This window comes from Ammospiza nelsoni, chromosome 5, assembly GCF_027579445.1.
Source record: "Ammospiza nelsoni isolate bAmmNel1 chromosome 5, bAmmNel1.pri, whole genome shotgun sequence".
Taxonomy (NCBI): domain Eukaryota; kingdom Metazoa; phylum Chordata; class Aves; order Passeriformes; family Passerellidae; genus Ammospiza; species Ammospiza nelsoni.
In genome coordinates, this window is record NC_080637.1 from 47,831,340 (window position 1) to 47,853,678 (window position 22,339).

General features: G+C 45.3%; 1 protein-coding gene across 1 annotated transcript in view; it reads right to left on the reverse strand.

The window, feature by feature from the left end:
- The window catches only part of GRIN2B (glutamate ionotropic receptor NMDA type subunit 2B), a 143,989-nt gene that overhangs the window by 12,773 nt on the left and 108,877 nt on the right, over nucleotides 1–22,339 (reverse strand). The window lies entirely within an intron of this gene.

Here is a 22,339-nt window from a genome sequence, read left to right on the forward strand (position 1 = left end):
GAAGCTCCATCCCTATCAGAGCCAGCACACCTCATGGGGCCCAGAGTGATCCTGTGAAGGAGCTTAGGAATAGGGATAAGGATGTTGAAAGAGCCCAGTGAAAGTCTTTTTTCCTAGGGACAGAGTCCAGCCTTACACCCAGTAAAATCAAGTTAAAGGGTGATCAGCCCTGCAGCCAACATCAGCAATTCTCTCTGTCTGGAAAGGCCCCATCACTCCTGCAGAAGGCACTCCCTGTTGGGGCATTTCATGTCAGCTGTACAAATGGACAGTTAAACAGTCCAGGCTTCAATCTCATTTATCCTAAAGCCTCCTTACCCAGCTCTGGCAATAGGGAAGGCCTTTAAGTGGACTGAGATTACAGCTACACTCATTTCAAGGCCTTGCTGCACATTGAGAGCATGTTAAAGGGGTGTTGCTGTAAATAAGAATCAGGTCTATTGTTTTCTTAACTGTCAGACCATCTAGAAATACACTGTAGGGAAGAGGAGGTAAATACACATTTCACAGTTCAGTGGTTTATATGACATCACCATGGCACTCTGACAGTTTACCCTGTTCATATATTTCACTTCAATTCACAATCCTGTTGCATGAAGTAGATTTTACCTTTGTAAATCTGCTCTGGCACCAGTAGCATCACATCACCGTGAGAGGCAGAGGTGACCAAGCTGCCTGCAGGGCTGGCCCCTGGACTCTGCACTCCCTTGCTTTGCACAGTTCTATAAATTACACAAGCAACATTTCTATTACAGACATGAGAGGTTTTCTATTCTATTACACTGTGACATCAGGAAACATTTCCTAATATTCAGCTTCAATTTGTCCCTTATGAACTCAATTTGAACCAATTTCAAGAAAATAAATAAGAGGGGAAAAAACTCTTCTTTCAGTGGGTTCATGCTTTCCTACTATCTGCACAAAGAGACCTCCCTGTGAATCTAATGAAATCATTGTATCAGGGAAACTTCTTCAAACAAATGAAAAAGGCAGGTTTTTTTTTTTTTTTTAATTTTAGTTTCTTCCTTTTTCAAACTTTTTTGTTTTAACTCCATTAATCAACCAAACTCATCTATTCACTCCCCATTGCCAAGTGCAATCAGCAATTATGTTTATTTCTAAAGGAAATTCCACACTTGCTCCATGTTATGACCTTCAAGGGACGTGTTCAGCATTGGAAACATGGCCATAAGGGAGCCCAGCATGAAACATCTGCAACAGGACAATTTTCAAAGGCAGACTATGGGTTATTTTCCAAAAACCAAAGCCATTTGGAACGCAAACATTGACTGAACCCCAAAACATCGTCCACCTGGAAAATCTTAGCCATAAGATAAGATTTATGCATAAAACATGAAACATTCCATGTCAGGACCACACATGCTCCTTTTCTGACTTTTTTTTTCTCCCTCAGCTGTGTGAATTGTGCTGGTACTCAGGAATGCCAGGCACGGATCATTGCCAGGTATGTGCACCCTACAAGAACTAATTAAGGCTCTGATGGTGGTGGGAGGGATCTTCCAGTGGACCAAGACTACAACTTCATGACTCCTCTGCACTGGCCACCAGAGTAAAGACAGAGAAAGGCTGCAAGAAGGTGAGGATGCCATTAGCCTGATGGGAGTTGCAGCTTTATATGTCAGTAATTAGTAAGCTATGCCAACATCTAATTAAACAAACACCAATATTAAACCGTTCTCAGTCCTCTTTCTTCTTACACCCAAGAACGATTCCACTACAGGAATCTCCCTAGCACAGCTTGACAAGAAGAGTTCACAGAAATCAGCAACAGATATGAGACAAGAGGATGTCATTTATGCTCATTTTCACTGGAAAGATTAGAACCTCTAATAATAATCAAGGCGGGATCATCAACGACTTCAATCCTTGGAGCTGCCTTGAGATTTACACTTAAAGCAGCACTAAAATCCCTTGCTTCACACCTTAATGACTGAAATTAGTCTCCAAATTTGGCAATATAACTCTTCAGAGTGTTTTCTCTCCAACCCATTAGCAATATGTTTACAAAAGTTTGCAGGAGAAGTGCAGAAGAAGTGGCATCCCCCCCAGCTTTCCCTGCTCTCCTGTACCTATGCTGCCAGCTAAGGCAGGCATGCAGGGCGAGAGCAGCTCTCAGGGAGCTGCAGGGCTTGCCTGCCTGCACTGAGCCTGTGTGACAAAGCATCAGGGCTTGAAGGACTCCCAGGCAGGCCGAGTCAGCAGCATGCTGCAAGGCAGCCACACTCAAGTGACTCTGCCCTCCACCATTACTGCAGCAGCAGTCCTCCCCAAGCAGCACTGCTGCTCTGCTACATCAGCACCACTGCTGCCTGCTCTGGCCAGGGGCATCTGGTTCCTCCCTGCAGACTACACACACTCCAGTCCCTAAGCAGGCAGGCAGGGGGCTGAGAGCCTCCCTGACATGTCTGAGCTGAGCCACCAGATGTAACAGGGCCACAACATGAGGGCAAGCAGGTTGTGCATGCAGGGGACATAAACCAGGAGGAAATCGTGCCTGTAAAAATTTTAATCCCTGCATGTTTGGCACTCTAAGAAAGAGAAAGGGGGCATGGTGGGGGCTGACACATGCAATTTAATTTAATTTGCTAGAATCACCTTTCAGCAAAGGATTTTGCTTATGTGGCAGCTTCTGGAATTACTTGATGCAAGCAGAGAAGGGTTGAGCCCTTTGCCAGCCCAATGGCAATGCAGCGGATGCAATGCCCAAACTCAGACGGGTGAGAGCAAAACATCCACAGCCTGTGGAAACAGGCTGACCCCGTGAGCCCTGTGGTATGGAAAGCAGGCAGGAGCAAAGGGACATGCCCTTGGGCACAAAGCAAATTAGACCCAGGGGGACCTAAGCCCCATGCTGGGCTCTGAGGTAACATCACCCATCCTGGACATAAATCTGTCAGCCCTGCAAGTTAAAGGAGAGTGTTTTAAGCATAGCTAATAGAGCATTAAAACCACATCAGATGGCCAATTTAGGACCAGCAGAGAGATGATGGCATTTTAAATGGTTTCAGCCGTGATGGAGAAAGCCTGAGGGGGCAGATGGTGGGCACAGGGGGCTTGAGGGAACACAGAAAGAGTGCTAACCAGATTTTCTCTGCCCCAGAGACAGGTGTGAAGGAGACACAGTTGAAATCAGCACTTGCCAGTCCTACTTCTGCCTCCAGTGCCTTGCCTGGAATCAGCTCCTCCTAAGCCTGCTGACTGGAGGGGCAAATTTGGACATTGCATCGGTTCACTGTCACATTCCCTGCCTCACATGTGTGCAGCACACACAAACACACACCCTCCCCTGCGTCCTGTCAGTGCTGGTTATGCTTCAGTGAGACAAGCAGTCTGTCTGAAATGGCGTGATTATCCTTCCATCGATCGCTTCCCTGAATAAGACAGACCATATAAATAAAACAGCCTCTCCACAGTCAGCACTGGGGAGTCATCTCTGCAGCCCAGCACACGAGGAAAAAACAAGGTGTAGGTGGAGGGTGGGGAAGGAAAATCTGTGGGATACCTTTTACCTTTGCAGGGTAAAAGGCAGGTGGAATGTGATGCAGGATAAAGGGATAGCGATGCACACCACCATCATCCTGTCTGGAATCTCACTGTAATGGGGGAAACACTGAGGCCAATCATAACAGCAGTGAGATGAAAGCAATGAAAGGCCTTTACTCCACAGAATCTGCATGGTGAAATAGCCTTTTTTCCCCCTAGAGACAGTGTTAAAAATTCACTAGTCTGAGGTATCAGGAAACAGACCCACTTCACAACCACTCGGAAGGAGCAAAAAAGCAAAAGCATGTTACTGCATTTTAGTAGAAGTGCCCACTGCTCCAAACCACATTCCCTCTCTCAGCACCAGCAAGACCAACCCAGCCTTGCCTGATGCAAACAACCAAGGCAGAGAACATCAATCCAGCCCTGCAGCAGGGTCCTGCCCATCCCTCACGCCTGCCCCTGAACAAGGATGGACAGACAAAAAGATAGGCGGACTCAAATGACAGGGGAAAGGGAGTCTAGGACCGGTATATTGATCTACAAATGGGAATTCTCACCTTCAAGGGGCAAGTGATTGACAGATCAAAGACTTAACCAGCACTAACTACACTGTTAATGCCTTCATCAGAGTGACTGAAGTAGTGTTGACTTTTTTAATGAGAAAACCACAACTGATCCCTTTTGCTTCTGATTTACACCTCCATTCTCCAAACCCATGGAAGGCTTAAAATAATACAGATATTATTTCTCTACACCATTGTTCAGAATTTCCAGGGCTGACTGTGCCTCAGAGCACAGCCAACTCAGACACCAGAGCCGTCCAGACCCGGCTGTGCATGGATGAGTTCTCCTGAGGTAAGACAGGCTCCACAGGATATCAAACCCAATTGTTCACCCCAAAAGAAGGCAAAAACAGGCTTTGCCTGGGCCTTTGATCAAATTTCACCATGGAATCTGTTCTGAAAATCCTGATCCTGGCTGAGCCTTTCAGAGGTTCTCTCATTGCTCACTGCCCTGCACTGTCCCTCACACGGCTGCGCTGTCAGTGGCTCACAGAATTGTGAAAGGTGGGCACATCTGGCTGTATCTGTGTAACATCTGTCTGGTGTCAGGTACAATTTACAGCAAAAGGATTCCATGCAAAGGACATGAGTGCAGCTGATTTTATGTAACAAGAGGCTATTATGAAGAACAAAACCAAAACAAATTAGGAAAAAAAAAAACAGAAGCAACCATTGACTAGGAAAATTAAATCTTAAGGGAATGATATTTCACTCTTCTGCATTTATTTCTTTCTCTTTCACTGTCAGTGGTACTACTGCATATGGGGAGATGCACTGTAAGAAAGAAAGAGTAGAAAAGAATGCTACCAAATTCCAAATTGTACAGGCATCCTGCACCAGAAGATCTGCCCAGACTACAACCTAAATTACTTCTGGGAATCAGTCTGACCAGTAGCCTTAGAGAAATGCCTAGAGCTCAAGATTGTTTTCATTAAGCAAAAAGATTCAGAGATCATCTAGATTAGGAAATATGCCTCAGGCTAGAAGATAACAGAGATGTAAGAGATTAATTTGGTTTGTCTCTGCTGTCCACACCTTTTTAGAAGACAAGAGGGCAGCTACTGGGCTGCAATAAATCAGTGATATTCATCTGACATCAATGGAGTGATACTGGTCAATCCACTGAGACTGGCCCCTCACCTCTAGGAAGATTAATTTTCTTGGTGTTTGATCCTGACCTCTGAAATAACCATTTCTGGTGGAAGACAAATTTCTACTGAACTATCCTTTCTCCAACATTTTTAGCAAAGTTGCTTTGAAAACAATGTGTATGTGTGCCGAGACTTCCAAGTGAAAGCTCCTTTGTACAGTGGAAGGATGAATCTTTTACATCAATCCCTCTCTTAATCTAAAAAAAAATTGTGCTTCCACTTTGTTTCCCATTTCTTCTATTTATCTACCACAAATTTGTCATTTCACAAAGACTCTGAGATGACAGCTCCTGGGGACTGAGGATATATCTATCCTTGGAGGATGCAGGGAGCCACAGCAATGGCAGGGCTGCTTTCCTACACGCTTTGCTTGATCCTAATGAGATGGGACCATTCCTGAGAATGAGAAGCAAAGCTCACTTTCCACAGTGTGTGCAGCCCCCAGTCTCCCTCCTGAGAACGTAAGGGGAAACTTATCATTGCCCCACAGGGCTCTGCCTCACAGACAGGTATCCATCAGGAAGCAGACAGGGTGGGGGAGTCACTGAATTACCCCTCCAAAGGGAACACGGGTTCCAACCTGGGGCTGACAGGACAGCAATGACACCTGGGCGGAAGGCTGCTGGTGTGAGCTTCACAGTTTTCACAATACATTTTTCCTCTGCCTACATACAGTCATCCAGGACCTGATCTCCCATTTGTTTATCATCCTATGCAGTAACTAATGGGGAAAGAGGGGCCATTTAGGCCTCGTGGCATTTCACACTCCCCCTGCCAGGGTGCTGCTGACAGTCCCAAAGCCAGACTGCTTGTGACTTGTAGGATAAAGTCACACACAATATACAACAGGATGAGGTAACCTGTTCATGGGAAGAAGAGCAAGATAAATCTTGATTTTGCCCTGTGTGCTATACTGGTCACGGCAATATCTTGAAATTTCAACCAAAACCAATTTTTTTTCACAGACATCCTGACTAACCTATTTTCACAAATGCCAGGGCCATGAAAAATTATCTGGCAAAACCAGTTTTTAAATGGGATAAGAATGTGGCCACAACATTTTCTCATGAAGAGGTCAACATTTTGTTAGAAAGAAACAGAAACATAAGATCTGAAAACTGTAGTAATTTTGGACAGAAGATGAAGCTTCCGGTATCATCATGCTCCCACACAGTCTGGTCTGTTGTGTGACACCTTCCACCCTTTCTTCTGTGGAAAAGAGTCCCAGTTAAAATGCATCTGTGATGTGCCACATGGAAAGAATCCTACAAGGAACAGCATCACCTCAACAGGCGAAGGAATATCACTGAATATTTAGTTCAAGTTTTGTGAAGGAGAAATAGGAATACAAAATGCCCATGCTCCTAATCACAAGAGACAGCATATAGGATTTCCATGTCAAAATATTCCCTTTTAAACCCCAAATACTTGATTTACAAATTCTGATTTCTTCTAAATTTATCTATTTTTTTCTCCTTTTTTTCCCCTGGGAAAACAACACAGTCCTAAGTAGCTAGGGAATATACCTCTACATCTTCTGGCCCCACTGGAAATAAGACAGAAATAAGGAAAAGTGTTCTAAGGGAACACTAAGAGCATAGTCTGTTAAAGCTGGAACTATCTATAAATGTCATAGGATATCAGCCTATTCTCAGAAAGGCTTTTTTAGCCAGAAAAGCTTTGATAAAAACAAATATACTTCTGAACTGACTCACCAAACCTTTAAGTAACAGAAAATAGCTAATAGAAAATTAGCTTTAAGGTCAAAATTGTTACAGTCACTGCATAAAATAAAAACTAAATGTTCAGTCCAAAATTGGATCAAGCTGGAAAGCTTTACAGAGTTATTAAATTCCTGCCAATTACTTTTTTAAAGTATTATTTTTTTATTGCTACACCTTTACATCCTTCCTTATTCATTAGGTACAGATAACATATCACTTTTCTCCAAAGCAAAAATAGCTTTCAAGGTATTTCTTTCATATTCACAGCTTACATGGGGCAGTAAAAGCATGGAAAATTACATTTGTCAGAACAGCCGACAATGGGTCATAATTATGTCTTGGCACCAACAATGGGTCGCTGATGAAAGCCATACCACTAGAATAAAACAAATACTGAAAGGTTAGGAGATGTCCTGTTTATCTGTCTTAAGGCATAGTCATACAATCATTGATAGGAGAAGCAGTCACAGACCAGAAGTCAAATGAGGCTCTTCAGTGATTTTTCACCCAGGATGATGTCTTTCAAGCTCTGTCAATTTGAAAGGCTGTAAAAAAATATTCCAGTTGAACTATTGTCCCTATGCAGTGAATTTAATCCCGCTGACAGCAGCCTTACTTTTCTTAATAATTTTTGTACATCCCCTTGGAATCTCACACGGCTGTGGACCACGGCTTAAAAACTCTGGCCGAGCAGCTGTGCAAGTCAGGGACCTCTTTGGTCTCCTGAAGGTGGCTGGCATGCTGGTGTGCAGCCAGCCATCAGGGCGTCTCGCTATTCACCCAGAGTTCATTCCAGTTTCTGTCCTGCGAGTCAAGACCAGCAAACAGGTGAACATGTCAGCTTTCCTATAGAGCTTTCAGAACATTTTTGCTTGTGGAAAACCACTCAAATCTGCCAGAAAGATCCATCTCACTGACAGAAGCCAGGCAAGGCTAAACCAGCTGGAGACTGAAATAAATCCTTTTATTATATTCTCAGAAAAAGCAAACTAGCTCAACTTTTTTGACCCAAGGAGAAACCACTAGTGATTTAGGGGTTATTCAAGTTTATCAAGTGTTGGAGGCATTCACACATTTGTAAGGGGCAATGAACTCACAGTGTTGGCAGGAGTAGAGTCACGCCTGCAAGGAGGCTTGCTCCAAAAAGTGTGACTGGATTTTCTTGGGTCTGTAGCAGTTTGGCCAAGCTGGCACCCTATCACTTTCTTCCCTATAACATTTCCAAGGGGAAATCGATTCAAAAAATAAACAAAAAATCACTCCTGTCTGTAACTAGGAAGGGAGGGTCTGGAGGTTGCTCTTCCTTCACCAGAGGAGCCATTCTCCCTCTGCTGCTGTTCCCTCTCCTTTCTCCCTCTTTCTCTCCCTCTGTGGGTTGATGTTTCCATGGAAACATGTTCTTTACTGCCGCTGAAATTACATTGCATTTAAAGCATTAACCCTTCCTTGGGCTGAGGAAAGTCTCAGAACTATTAGCGTTCATTTTTTTTATTTTCCCTGTTTCCTTTAAGCTTTCCTGTGATTTTTTTTCCCCTATATCATTAGGTAAACCTCTTTCTTTCAAGAAGGCCTCCCAGCTAGCATTTGTGTGACAAGGGGCACAGGATACATCACCAGTGGGATAGTGTCCAAATTAAGATTTCTTCATTCCCTTTTTTATTCTACATGAAAGCCTTAACGCATTTCTATCCACACTACATGCAAAGAAGGAAAATGCTGCAGTAGCAAATCAAATAAAATGAAAGTAAGACAGAAGGAGAAGCAAGAAAGCCACAAGCTGGCACATGTGAAGAACACAGCTTTGGCTAATACCAGAGCTCAAACCCTTGTAGTCACGCACTGATCAGCATCTTCTTCATTACAAAGTGCCATAATCACAGACCTCACCACTCCTCCTTAAGCCTGCCTCCTCTTCCTCTTCACAATCCTGTCTGTAATTAGTCATCCTTGTCCTCACTTGTAATTAGCACTCCAACAACGCTTGGTGCAATTAGTAACCTCCTCACCATCAGCCCTTTCCTTGTGTGGCTGCTTCTCCACCCAATCTGCCATGTCTGCCATGCTTCCCTTTGGCTCTCTGCTGGCATCCACCACTTCCATCAGCACTTCCAACACAGACACTGCTGCCTTCACTGCAGCCAGCTCAACTGCACAGGTGGTACTTTCTCTGCTCTGACTGTGACAACAAGGCTCTAAAAGTCAACATGTCCCCACTTGGGTGCTCCCTGGACCCCAGGTCCCAAGTCCAAAATTACCCTGCAAATCCTCAGCCCCCAGCCTTTTCTTATACCCACTCCAGTCACAGCAATAACACCTCTGTGCTCTTCTTTCACTGACAGCATCCCTTTTTCAAACACTGGGAAAATAGAAAAGAGAGATAAATACCAAGAAGTTCCTTCCAGTTTTTCACATGGTTTCCTACACTCCGACATGCTTCCTTTCTGTCCCAAAGTCCCATGTCCTGACAGCTTGCAAACTGCTTCTGTTAATTCCACCTGTGTAGCTACAGAGTCCATATTTCCTTGCACCATCTATTTTGGGTTTCCCAACACACACTTCAAGCCTATCTCACCATTCTCAACTCTTGCCCCAAAAGCCAGGGTGTGAAGAATCCTGCTTTGAGCTGGGTGCATATGTAGTGCCGTGAGGATGGATCAGTGTGGGAGGAAGATGCTATTCTGAAATGAATGATAAATATGGATAATAAACCCAACCTAAGTCTTTTATGCCTGTCTCTAGTGGGTTCCCAATATGGGAGATAGAAATATCATGGGTACATTTTGAACACGGCTGGGAACACTGCCAAAGTCCTACTCAGAGTTCACACATTTACATCATTTATATCATATCCGACTTGTGCCTTGTATTATTAACTTTGGAGAGTGTTTTGTGATGTAGCTTGTAGTCCAGGCTCTGTTAAATCAACTTACATGCCTCTCTCTCTCTTCCTTTTGGTAAAAGAGAGAGAGAGATCTGGGGCTACACAAGGTCTTGTTAAGCACAAGGAGGGTGACTGGTTTGCTGATATTCTCTACATTCTCATATAGTGTTCTGGAAAATCTTTTGGGATTCCTCCCTGAGGTCTGACAGGTGCAAAAAGAAGGGAAATACTGCATTCTGGTCAATAATTCAACTCCTATACCAGATTGGTAGTGGTTGAGTAATTTTTATAATTGCTGCTAAGTGTTCAGAAGCCTCTGTGAAACACAGAGATGGGGTCCACCTAATAGGTGCCCAACACGCTGCTGCAACTTCTCAGGCTTCCTCCTCAGCAGTGTTGGAGAAGAGGTTGAAAATGGAAGTAGACAAACAACCTAGGACATGGAACTGAAGAAATTATGTCTGTCTAGAACAGAGTAAAGGCATATTGCCAAGGAATAAGGTAGAGTTCTGCTGACAGATCAGGCTTTTTGCAAGCATCGCTGAGAGATCAGGCTTTTTGCTTTCTGTGTGGCAGTTGGAAATCCATCACCTTCCAGGGATTAATCCAAAAAAAGAAGAGGCTCTAAAATGACCTAGCACTATGACTTAATGGTTTTGTAAACCAATAGTTTTTCTAACAGTCTGAAAGGACTCAGTGTTACACTCCACACTCCACATGTCCAGGCCAGATTCCGTGACTACTTCAGCATCTGAGGTCAGGTGAGCAGCTAGTGACTCACAAACCTGGAACACACAGACAATGGGGAGAGGTAACCATGATGAGTAGATAAGGAGACTGCAGCAGACCACCTGAACCTAGTCATATATATAAAAATGAAACAGAGCAGGCGTCCTCAGTGTTATTGCGTCCTGAAGCAAGAAAAGAGTCAACTTCAGCCCATGTTGCTTCATCTCCAGTGAAATAAATGTGCCATTTTATTTTAGAGTTGCATTTGATCTTGAATTACTTCTCTGCTTCTTCTCTGAGAAAAGGTCACTTTAAAGAAGCCTCAGGCATGATACTAACATTGCATCCAATAAAAGACTCTCAGGAGGTCTGAAATAAGTACAAGGTCCAAATTTGGGATATATTATCTGAAGCTTATTCCTTCTCCCTCCTGAAAGTCAGAGTAGGAAATCTGACAAGAATATTTCTTTGCTCAGGAGACTTACAGGACTCCTTGGTCCTAGAAATACAGTGAAAACAGCTTTCCAGCAAGCATTTCAGCATTCCAGGCCACAGTGTCCACGGTGGGAAATCTGAACATAGAAACAAGTGTCCCAGGAGTGAGACCAGAACATTTCCATGGAAAGTGCATCAGAGGGTCAAGCTCCACATCTATTACCATACCACAGCTCCCTCCAGTTCAACCAGCTCTCAGAAATTTAACTATTTTCACCTTTAACTGGTACTGAAGCTAACAAACTAAAATATAACCCAGAAATCTCATCCACAAGTCCTGAGAGATGTGGACATACCCTGAAAGCTTGGAAATTAGCCTGAGTACCAGGTGGAATGGAATAATGTGGCTCTAGTTCTGGTCTCATTCAGTACCTTCGGCTGTATCATTCCCACAGCTCTTGCTATGCACATATTGTGGCAGTGCATGAGTTGTCTGCACCCTCTTCTATTGGCAGCAATCACCAAAACCACTTCAGAAAAAGCAGCCTCAAGAGGAGGCACCTTTCAGAAATCTCTCACTCCTCCTTTTTCTCCAACATGTCTTGGGTGCTTATACATCATTGATTCAGATGCCAAATGACACGGTCCCTTCAAAAAAACTGGTCATAAACTCCAGTGCCATGTAAGCACTTCCCAAGGCCATAACCCTGATGGGGGGCCCATTAGCTGGAGCTCCCATGCAGAGCTTCATACCACCCTCCCTCCAGGAGGACCTCCAATTCCAAGATAAAGACCTCCCTCTTGCCAAGGCACAAGGTTTCAAAGAGGCAGATACAGCTTTCCCTACCCACACATTAAACTGAAAAGCAAACTTTTAACATGAAAAAAAAACCAAACCAAAAACCCAAACCCCAATGGGTGTGGGGGGATCTGAAATTCTTTGTGGATTATGACTTTTCCATGGCAACAGGCTTGAGAAACAGGAGGGCTGGGGAGGGGGGTGAGGAGAGGGAGGGAATGGGAGGCAGAGTGCTGAGGAGGGAGCAAGCAGCACTGGTACATTGCCATGGAAACCCTCTTCCATCGGCAGCCAACTGCCAAAGTCAGTCAGGATCCTAGAAATGGACTTGGAGTGGGGCCTGGGAGGTGCTGGGGGAGTCACCTTGCCAGCCCTGAGGCTATCTCAACCCCAAGAACCCCAGCCCCACTCCTCTCCCCCTTTCCCAACTGCCTTGACACTGCTCCTGCCCTTGCCTCCACCAGACAGAGTCAAATTTGGCCCAGCTGAAGAGTGGGAGGAAATACAAGTCAGCAAACAAAACAACGAGAGCAGGCGGAAAGCAGTGAGGCAAAGCAGGATAATTTTTCTGATAGCCCTTGGTTTTCTTTCCACCTTTCTGGATCGATTTGGACCACGCAAATGTATTTGTTTTCACACCCCAGATGGCTGTAGAAAGAGGATGTCACTCCTAATCACTGAAATCAAGATGGAAATGTTACTTCCCTGCAAACTTAGCTACCAAGGAAAGAAGCAGAGTTGTTGTTGGGTTCACATTTGCACAAGGCCAGGTCCCCTTCAACTGTGTCTATCCCACCCAGTATAGTACATGTCCTAACCTACATGACAGATGTCACAATATTGTGGCCAAGCAAAAATTAGAGGAGATTCTGTTAATGGAAATGAAGTACACGGTGAAAATAAGTTAATTCTGGCTTCTAACTCGCATCTGCCACACTTGGACGGCAGGCAACTCAGTGAAATGAGCAACCATTCACACTCTTTTGCACACTGTATTTCGTCAGATGCCTTTTGGTGCTGTAAGAAATGGTCAAAGACAGAGTTTGGAGAAAGAACTTTCAAAGGGCTGGCAAATTCTAGGAACCCTTGCTAGTATTTATAGTTGCACCCCTAGCATGGAAAGGGATGGATGAGTCGTTTCAGGCTGCAGACGGCTGCAGACGGCAGGAAGGAATTGACTCCTACTCCAACCACACAACTGGCTAAGCAAATTGTGGAGGAAGATTCCCTTCTCCTGAAGCATCTGTTATCACCCATCTGATTGCACAATGAATCAGTAGTATGAGGACAGGCTGCTGTGAGGGTGGGGGAAGAGGGAAAGAGAGATTGCAAATCAGGCAGTTATAAAGCAAGGAGATGCCAGTTCCCACCTCATCACAGAAAAGGACACGGACCAAACAGAAAGGGCCTGGCTTGTATGTTTTTAAGTTATGTGTTTGGATTACTACTGACAGTATAGCACCAATGAAGCAGCTTAACTTTTATTGCAACAGCAGCTTGGTCTTCACACATATATTTCAGAGCTGGGGATCCCGAAGTTCTCTGTGCTCTGATCATTTATCTCTCTAAATGATCTGTACTGATGAAATAAAGCAACCAGCCAGCAGACAATGCTCAAATAGAAGAAAAAAATCCTTGCCGCTGCGCTCTGAGCCCAATCACAGCTCTGCTGGACCACCAAGTGATTCATCCGCATTGCTCTGCTTATTACTGAGATTGGAGCCCAAGCGCAGGCCTCCAGACCACCTCTAAGATTATCTAATCACATTATATGGGATAAAGAAAATAAGCATGGACAGTGGCAGATTTTTTCTCAACTTTCTTGATGAGGGAAGAACAGCTGACTGACTTTTCTCACCTTCATAACCTCCTATGTGTCTGATGCAAATATACCACAATAATGCCTTCATAATCTCAGCATCAGGATGAAAAATAGTGAAAAATCACTAAAGGGTCAAACTCTTATATCAACTGTTCTTGGAACCTAAAACCAGTCAACATTTTGGAGGAAGAGAAAGGAAATTATAAAAATGACCTGTTATGGGCTTAAGCAGTAAACAAGTCAATGCAGAAAAGAGTCAGCATGGGATTAGTGTTTTCACATGGACTTTGATTGTGAAACAACCAATAAATCAAATCCAAATCAGTGCAGATTTTCAGATCTGACAAGAAGCTCAACATGACCTGGCAATGTGCATTTCCCGCACAGAAAGCCAGCCATATCCAGGGCTACATCAAAGGCAGTGTGGCCAGAAGGGTGAGGGTATTGAGACCCTACCTTCAGTGCTGCATACAGCTCTGGGGTTCCCAGCACAAGGAGGGATAGTTCAAGGCCAGGCTGGATAGGGCTTTGAGAACCTGGTCTAATGGAAGGTGTCCCTGCTCATAGCAGATGGGTGAGGAGTAGATGTTTTTTTCAATCCCTTTTAATACAAACCATTCTATGATTCTATGGTCTGTATTGAGAAGTCCCTGGCTGTTGCAGTGTGTTGTAAACTTCCTTCCCCAGGTGTGCCAATACCTCTCTTCCCCATCCCCCCTCGCCCCCTGCTGGGCTGTCAATCAGGTTTAACATTCCAGCAAGGAGTGGTGTGGTTGGTCAAGTTCAAAGGATGCCCCTCAGGCCCAGGGGTCATTGGCCTGTCTAGGTGTCATCCCCCCCTGAGACCCTGCCCCTCTCACCTGGTTGGGTGGCTCATCTGTTCCCTCCCCTTCCCCTGTCCCTGAGCTTAAAAAGGTGATCAGAGCATGCGGCCGGATTCTGTTGGAGCAGTTGCTCACGTTCAGACCTCTGTAACCATGGAATAAACCTCTGGACATTAAACCCTCCAGCAGAATCCTCCTTTTTCTCTTCACCATCGCCTGAAGCTATTCCTCCTGAGGTAAACGGGGTTCCAACAAGCCTGGACTTGTTCAGTGCCCAGCTGCAACCACCAGCAAGCCAAGGTATCTCTGGGGTGATACACGGCTGTTGCTGCCTTTGGCCCAGCAGCGAGGGTCAGACTGGCCCAGGCACAATCCAACTGGTAATATTGGGAGCCATTTTTTCCAATACCTGGCAAGTCTGTTCTTTTGGGACCAATTTCAAGCAGGTGACCTCACAAAGAGAATTTCTTTTTGGGCTGGGCCGCTTTGAAATCTTGAAGTAAGGTGTTGGGAATCACTCTATAGGTCAGCATAGGGGATGCTATTGGGGAAAGGTAGCAGGCCCAGATGAGTCCAAGCTTGGGTCAGTTTTGTGAGATGTGGTCTGATTTGGAGCCTGGACGAAGTACTGTGCCCTAAGGGCAGGAGAAAGGCATGGGGGCTCCCACTAGACAAGAAAACATTGTGATGCCTACCCAAAGGGCAGCAAAGCTATATCTTAGCCTCAGACAAAGCTGAAGACAGTGCACAGCCCAGAGCCCACTATGCATACAACAACTAACTGTGCACCAATAAAAGGAACCAATATCCAGTATTTTCTTTTTGAACTCACTGTTGCAATTACTCTGCAACATTGGATGCACAGGTCAAAAGGGGACAGATTTATTTCTTGTGGTCCAAAGTCTGATTTCAGAGACCTTCTAGTTGTGAGCTCAGCAGGAGCTCCCAGCCAGCTCACTCCCAGTTATTTACCAATAAAATAACTCAGTGGCAGTACCAAACAGGAGCCTGCCCCTGGAAGCCAGACTCCTATCGGCTACTTTGTGCCTGGTACTGAATCTTTTATCCCTGTACCCCTTTCACCTGCACCTGCCTCCAGGGAAATGGACAGGCTATTAAATATGGACTGGTATCACTTACGAGAGCTTTGCCGGCCCATCTGTGAAATTGCTCTGTGTCTCTTGAAGGCGTGCACAAGAGATGCTCTCTCCCCCCTCCCTCATCCTCCACTGATGGATTGGGTCTGTCAGCTTGTCAGCTCTCATTGGGCACTGTTTGACATCAGTCCACATTGGGGCAGTGAAAATCTGTTTGCAGTCAGCTCTTCCAATAGCTCCTGTGAAAGAGGGGAGGCTGACCCACTCCAAAACATGCTGCCTCAGCTGGCATCCAAACAGCCACATATGATAATGGTGATAGAAAACAGCTCGAGAGAGGGTGGCAAAGCCACAGGTTTCTTTGGGGTCTGCTGGAAGGGTCAAGGAGAATGCTGAGAGCTGGGGTAGGGCTCTCATGACTCCTGAATCCCATGCACAAACACTGCTGCCAAGACCAGTAGTCAGCGACTGAAAAAGAGGAAGTTTACACAGATGAGGTTGTGCAGGGACGCAGCTCAGTGGAGTGGGCCCTGGAATAATGTTCTGAGCATCCCTGGCCTCTCAACTTGCAAATGTCATCTGTCAATCCCAGACTCAGTCCTTCCGGAGCAGTTCTGACAGGGGTAGCTGAGAAGGGACATCAGAGGCAAGCTTAGGCTTGCAGAGCCTCCAGAGGGTCAATTGCCATGGTACATCAAGTAGCCAGTCATTCAAAATAGAGTTTCTTAACCCTGCTTTCTTAATGTCTAAAAAATTCAAACTGTTTGATATATCTGAAAATCCTTCTCAGAGTCTTTACAGAAAGCCAGAATCAAGGCTCTTGTGGCTAATCACAGTGCCTTGTAATGAGAACATGAAATCATTAAGAACACTGAAGCTTCCATTATGCCCCCTTCAATTCATTTCATTTTGACATGGGAAAAGCCATGTGAGAAATATGAGTTTCTAGGAAGAAGCTGAGGTGCCACAATGGGTAGTTGAAAGACTAAGACCTAGTGCTGCCTACAGAGATTTGCCATTTTGGGAGCCATTTTGACAGAAAAAAAAAAGCAAACTGTACTGCAAAATTCATATCTAGGTCCAGTTTCAGCTTTGCAGTTCCACTTCCAGCTGCAAGCCCTCATTTAGGTCTCTGAAATTGTAAAGGCTTTGACCCTATTTGTTATTGTAGCCCTTGATTGGCAAAACACTTCTATAGATGAGCTCTTCAAATTGCCATTTTTTGCTCTCCTGCAAAGTAAGATTTGTTTAGGCCATGAAAGAAGAAACACTTGATTGGATTTCAGTGCCTAGACAACAATATTCCAGATACTGCCCAGTCCCACCATGCCACGCACTGTGAGACAAGCAAATACAAACACACCTCAGGATGAAAATGTCACTACAGCAAACAGGATTTAAGAGTCACATAGAAATTCAGGTTAGAAAGGACCTCTGCAGGTGACCTGGCACAGCCCTCCACTCAGAAGAGGGACAGCTTATGTAATCTTTTCCCATCCATTTTTCAATGAAGCAACCAAACATCAAACTATGATCATTAGCTTACTTGTCATCTGTTGTTTCATGTCATGGTAGCCCACTCTTACACAGCCAAATGACACATACACAGAGAGCTTTTTAGCTCCATTTTCAGAAAATAAACAATAGGTCTCAACAGTTACTCTAACAAATAGCATCATGAAAAAAAATCTGAACAAAACCACTAAAACATCCTGCAGTTAGGTATGATGGGTAAAGAGTGGCAAGAGGTTCAAGCAAAAGAGGAAAGAGTGAAGGGCAAAAAATGTGACTGTAGAATGCTCGGATGGAGAGGTGGAGTGTTGTGGAATGACAAACCTTTGGATCTGTGATAGAAGTATAACAAAATATAAACAATTTCATAAGCAAGGATTAGTTTTTCTGAGTTTTCTATCTCAGCTCTACTTCAGAGCCAATGCGCATGGGCAGTTGAGCTAAGCAGCCATGTTTTAGATACTGAAGGGAACCTGCTTGGTTTTGGAGTATCCTTTCCACAGAGCCTCAATGGGTGCCAGCTCCCTGCTGGGCTCCCTCACCACTGAGTTTGCTCTCCCAGCACTTCAGTCCAGAGGCAGCCCTGGGTGCAGGCAGAGGCACCACGGCAGAAGCAGCTCATGTGCACAGCTCTAAGAGTGAAGGAAAGCTGATGACATTGAAGAGGGAGCTGATGTTGCTTTCCTTGCACATGGTAGAAAACAGAGGGATGAAGGGCTCAGAGTGAGTGGTAAGCACACAGCCAGGTCATTTAAAGATGAAACTTTCTCCACCTCAGAGCCCCGCGCTGTGCATTGGTTTCATCATTAGCAATGACAATGATGACTGAGGATGCCCAGCCTGGAACAGAGATATGAGAGCATCTGCAATTCCCTCCTATCACTGTCCAAATGAACTTCCTGTCTCTGCAGAATTGATACATGAGCTTTTATTGCTCCTACCAAGCCCTGTGTAATAGCTGGGGTTAGTCCTATTCAGAAAGTTAGCTAAACCATTATGGTTTCTTTTTAAGCTATTTGCCATAATATTCCAGCTATTTCCATATTTCAATTAGACACTGTATTTTTAAGTCTCCTCCTTTTAGTCTTTTGCCTTTCACACATTTTACCTCAGGAAATACCATTTGTTCTTGGAATATTGAAGAAGGTATGGTAGAGTCAAGCAAGGAAGTTTCAAGAAATTAGTACTGAGATGGAAGAAATATCAACAAACTCTCAAATACAAAGGTGGAGGCAGCTGAAGAACTGGGAAATACATGTGGAAGAAATGCTGCCTTGAGAGCACCCTGCAAAGGCATCACCATGCAATGGGGGTAGAAAGGGTGCACCTCTTGGTGTGTGCTCACGTGGTCAGTGCCACTTGACAGGGACACATTTCCCCACTGCACTCTCAGCAGTCCTGAGTGAAGCTTAGCAGAGGTGTATCCTTGCCAATTTCCTTTAACAACAGGGTCCTGTTACCCCTGATTTTTTGTGGGGTTCTTCTACTAGCGTTGTCAGTATGGCAGCTGACTACCTGAAGACATTTATTATAAACCACAAAGCAGGAGAGTCTGCTTTTTACTCCCATCTCCCAGTCATCACTGATGATATGGAATAAAAGGAGTGGAGGTGGGGTGGGAGAGGGCTGTGAGCCCCCATGCACAATGCAGAGCAGCTCAGACAGGGCTGGCTCTTCAGTGTGTGCAACATGCCTGAAGAACCAGTCTGATATTTCAGATGAGAGCTTTAGGCAACAGTAAGCCTTGCAGCAAAGGGCTCAGCACTCACTTAGGACTAAAAACAGAGCACTTCTTATTAAGGAGGCTGATGTAAAGCCCAGAGCAGGGGGAGTGGTGGGGGGATGATGCAGGAAGGAAGGACATGTGATATTCATTCAGTAAAAGAAAACCAACAGCTAAAGAATGCACAAGGTTAATATCAATCGCTTTTCCTGCCCTGGAGCCTTTTGGTGCACAGAAGCTAATTTAGGTGGGGTGATTTCTTCACACACACACAGCAGAAACAAATGCCACACACCCCATCAGCCTCCCACAGATTGAAAGAGGAGTAGATATCCAAACCATAGACTAAAGAGAAAGAGCTCTGCAGGGAGGAGTGCTTAACTGAGAAAAGAACTGGTCCTAGCCCAGAAATCATCAACCTCTCCAATTCCAGGGATGAGGACAGTTTTCTTGATGTCAGCCATTTCCAGCCCCTGAGCACGCACACAGCCACTCCCTGCAAACTGAAGAGGAGCCACAATTCCTGTAGGAAGCACATGCAGGGTGGGAACACCCACATCTTGCCTATATCTATCTCTCTTCATTACTCCCTGTCTAAGCTTCCAGTTTTCCCACTCCTGGTGCTAGAGGCTCTCCCACTACTACCTCTGTGATTTAAGAGACTGAGAACGGCACAGCCTTTAGCTCCCATGGACCAGCACAGCAGCCTCACCCACAGCAAGGGCCAAAAGGAGAATTCTCTCCAGGTGACGAAAGGCCCTAACACCCAGAGTCCCCTCTGTGTAGCTCTGCGTCTGATCACTGCCAGTCCTTTGGCTCCAGCATGGGTGCTCAGAGCTATTCCCACTGCTTTCAGCCTGGTTTATACTCTGGTTTCTTGGTGCTTCTCACCATGAATTGGCTAGCCCTGCCTACCCCTCTCCCCAGTGCACAGTGCAGCCCCTTTGCACAGTCACACATGGCCCAGAATCCAGGATCACTGCTAACCCTATCTGAAAGGAAGAACCAATGGGGGAAACCAGAAAGTTCATTTTAGCTTCAGGTGACAGCCAGGGAGAGCTAACGAAGACAAAGCAGAAAGGGTGGCAAAGTAAGACAGATGGACAGACAAGAAAGATGGCACAAAAATTATATTTTCTTTTATCCAGATGTAAATGGATTTATTGCCCAGCAGTAATTTACAATAGTTGAAAACTTGTCTGCAAACCCCAAGAGGGAATAAGGACGTCTCAGAGAGCTGAAAAGGTGGATTCAACGCTGAGCTGTTGCTCACTGGGAGATTCACAGTCCAATCAAAATACTGGCCTCAGTATTTTCTTTGCACCATGACCAGATGGACAGGAAAAGTCTGCTCCACTGACCACCTTCCTCCCCCCAGCTGCCTCAGCCACATGCATAACAAACTAATAATTCAATCATGCATCTTCACCACACTTTCACTGCAGCCCACACACTCACCCACCTGCTGCCAGAATAGGCACCCCCACTATTGCCAGAGTCAGTCAGGCATGTTTTTCTCCCACTCGTGCAGTCCCACTCAGCTCCATCCACACCCCGACTCTGTCTGCCTTTAACCATTATCTCCAGCTCTGGGAAGGAGCACTGCAGATTTCCATCCCAGCCTTCCCTCTAAGTGCTTATGTGCTGCATCACAGAACGTGCCCTGAGCTGGAATGAAATTTCGCCCTTTGCATATCCTTACTTATTTATACTTGCTGCCCATGCTGGTTGCCTAAGGGATGGGAAGGAGGTAGGAGGGTATTAACAAGCTCTTTAACATGATACCTCTTAGAAATAGAGTAGCTGCTGCTATCTGCATCACTATCTTTCGCTTGAGTGAAAATCGGGCAATGGACGCTACTGCTGGCTGCTTTTCTATGCCCACATGGTACTATGAGACACACCAGGAATTTGGGCTCTGCTGCTGACCCATCAGTTCTAAAGGACAGCGTTCACACACAAGGCTCAAATTTTACAAGGTGTGAGATGGCAAGTGTTTTCAGACACTTTTCAGAGCTCAAGGTGATGCTCTTCAGCGACAGAGCCATTTACAATTCATTTCCATTATTCTACATCATTATTCACAGTCTTTTGGATGCATATATCCTCTGCTCTCTTCACTGCCTTTCTCTAGTCAGTCACCAAGACCTTCCTTCCCTCTCCAGAAAAGCCCACTAGTTAAGCCCAGTAGTTAAAGCACTAGGTCCTCAAATCCTAAATGCCTGACTTCAGATAAGGATGTCAAGCAAAGTCTCCCTGGGAAGGTGCCCTAAATTTGAAGATGTCATATATACTGATATAGAAAAAATTCTCTAAATCCCTTTTTCAGAAGTAATTTTATATCATAAAAAAATACTCTGCATGGGCAGAACACTCAGACCTTCAACCATACACACACCCACACTCCCAGCCAATGATCTGGATCTGCCAGGAAAAGCAGTATGGAGTCAGAGGAATAATGTTTTTACCAAATAGGAGAATATGTGAAGAGGGATTTAGGGGAAATGGAGCCTGTCAGAGGGGTTACTTGCTGGGAGGACAGCTTGCTGGCATGGACAGGCAGGTGTTTGAGTGTTTGCAATGCAAGCCCTCACCTACAGATACCACATGCAATGCCCTCCCTCTTCAGGAGGTGGCTCGGGGCCCTGCACAGGACATTCCAGTGCCCCTGCATGACACCCCACTGCCTGCACCAGGCAGGTCCCCAGGACAGCAGCTGGCCCTGAACCTGCACAGCACCCCTGTAGCCCCTGGCTGTGGAGCCAATAAAGGATTGTTGGTAATAACACAGTGTGGGAAAGAACAGAAGAGAAGAGAGAGGAGGGGCCATGAGGAAGAAGGGCAGCACTTTTCCAAGGCAAACATCTTTGTTGTTCTTCCTGGAGATAATACAGTATAGAGTAAGGGCAGGAATGAGGCCAAGAAGGAGCTATGGACTGTAAGGGGGGGATCAAAACCACCCAAGCCTTCCAAAGCCCTCTAACCCATTTCCAAAAGGGTGTAAAAAATTATGTGTGCATGATGGTCAATTTGCACAGAAAGTGAAAAACCTGTCTTCAAGGCAAGGAAACCTATCTATGCAAAGATACCTCCACCAAGCCCAGGGAGCAGTCCCAGGATCCTGGACAGAGGAGCCCCATTCTCATGGTGCCACCAGGCTAAACCCTCCCCAGGGAGTTGGAGGTGTCTAGCCTAGAGAAAAGGAGGCTCAGGGAGGATCTTACTGCTCTGGAAGGAGGTCATAGACAGGTGGGTGTCAGTCTCTTCTCCCAGGTAACAGAGACAGAACAAGAGGAAATGGCTTCAAGTTGAGCCAGCAAACAGGCTGCCCAGAGAGGTGGTGGTGGCACCATCCCTGGAGGTAGACAGCAATGTGGCACTTAAGGTCATGGTTTAGTGGTGGACCTGACAGTTTAGGATAACTGGACTAAATTATTTTAGAGGTCTTTTCCAACCTTAGTGGTGCTATGATTCTATGAGTCTTTGAAGCCTGAATCTGTGGCATCTGACAGTGTCATCGCTGCAGGCTATAGTGCTAGCCCCATCTTGGCTAAGGATAGATGTAATTGTAC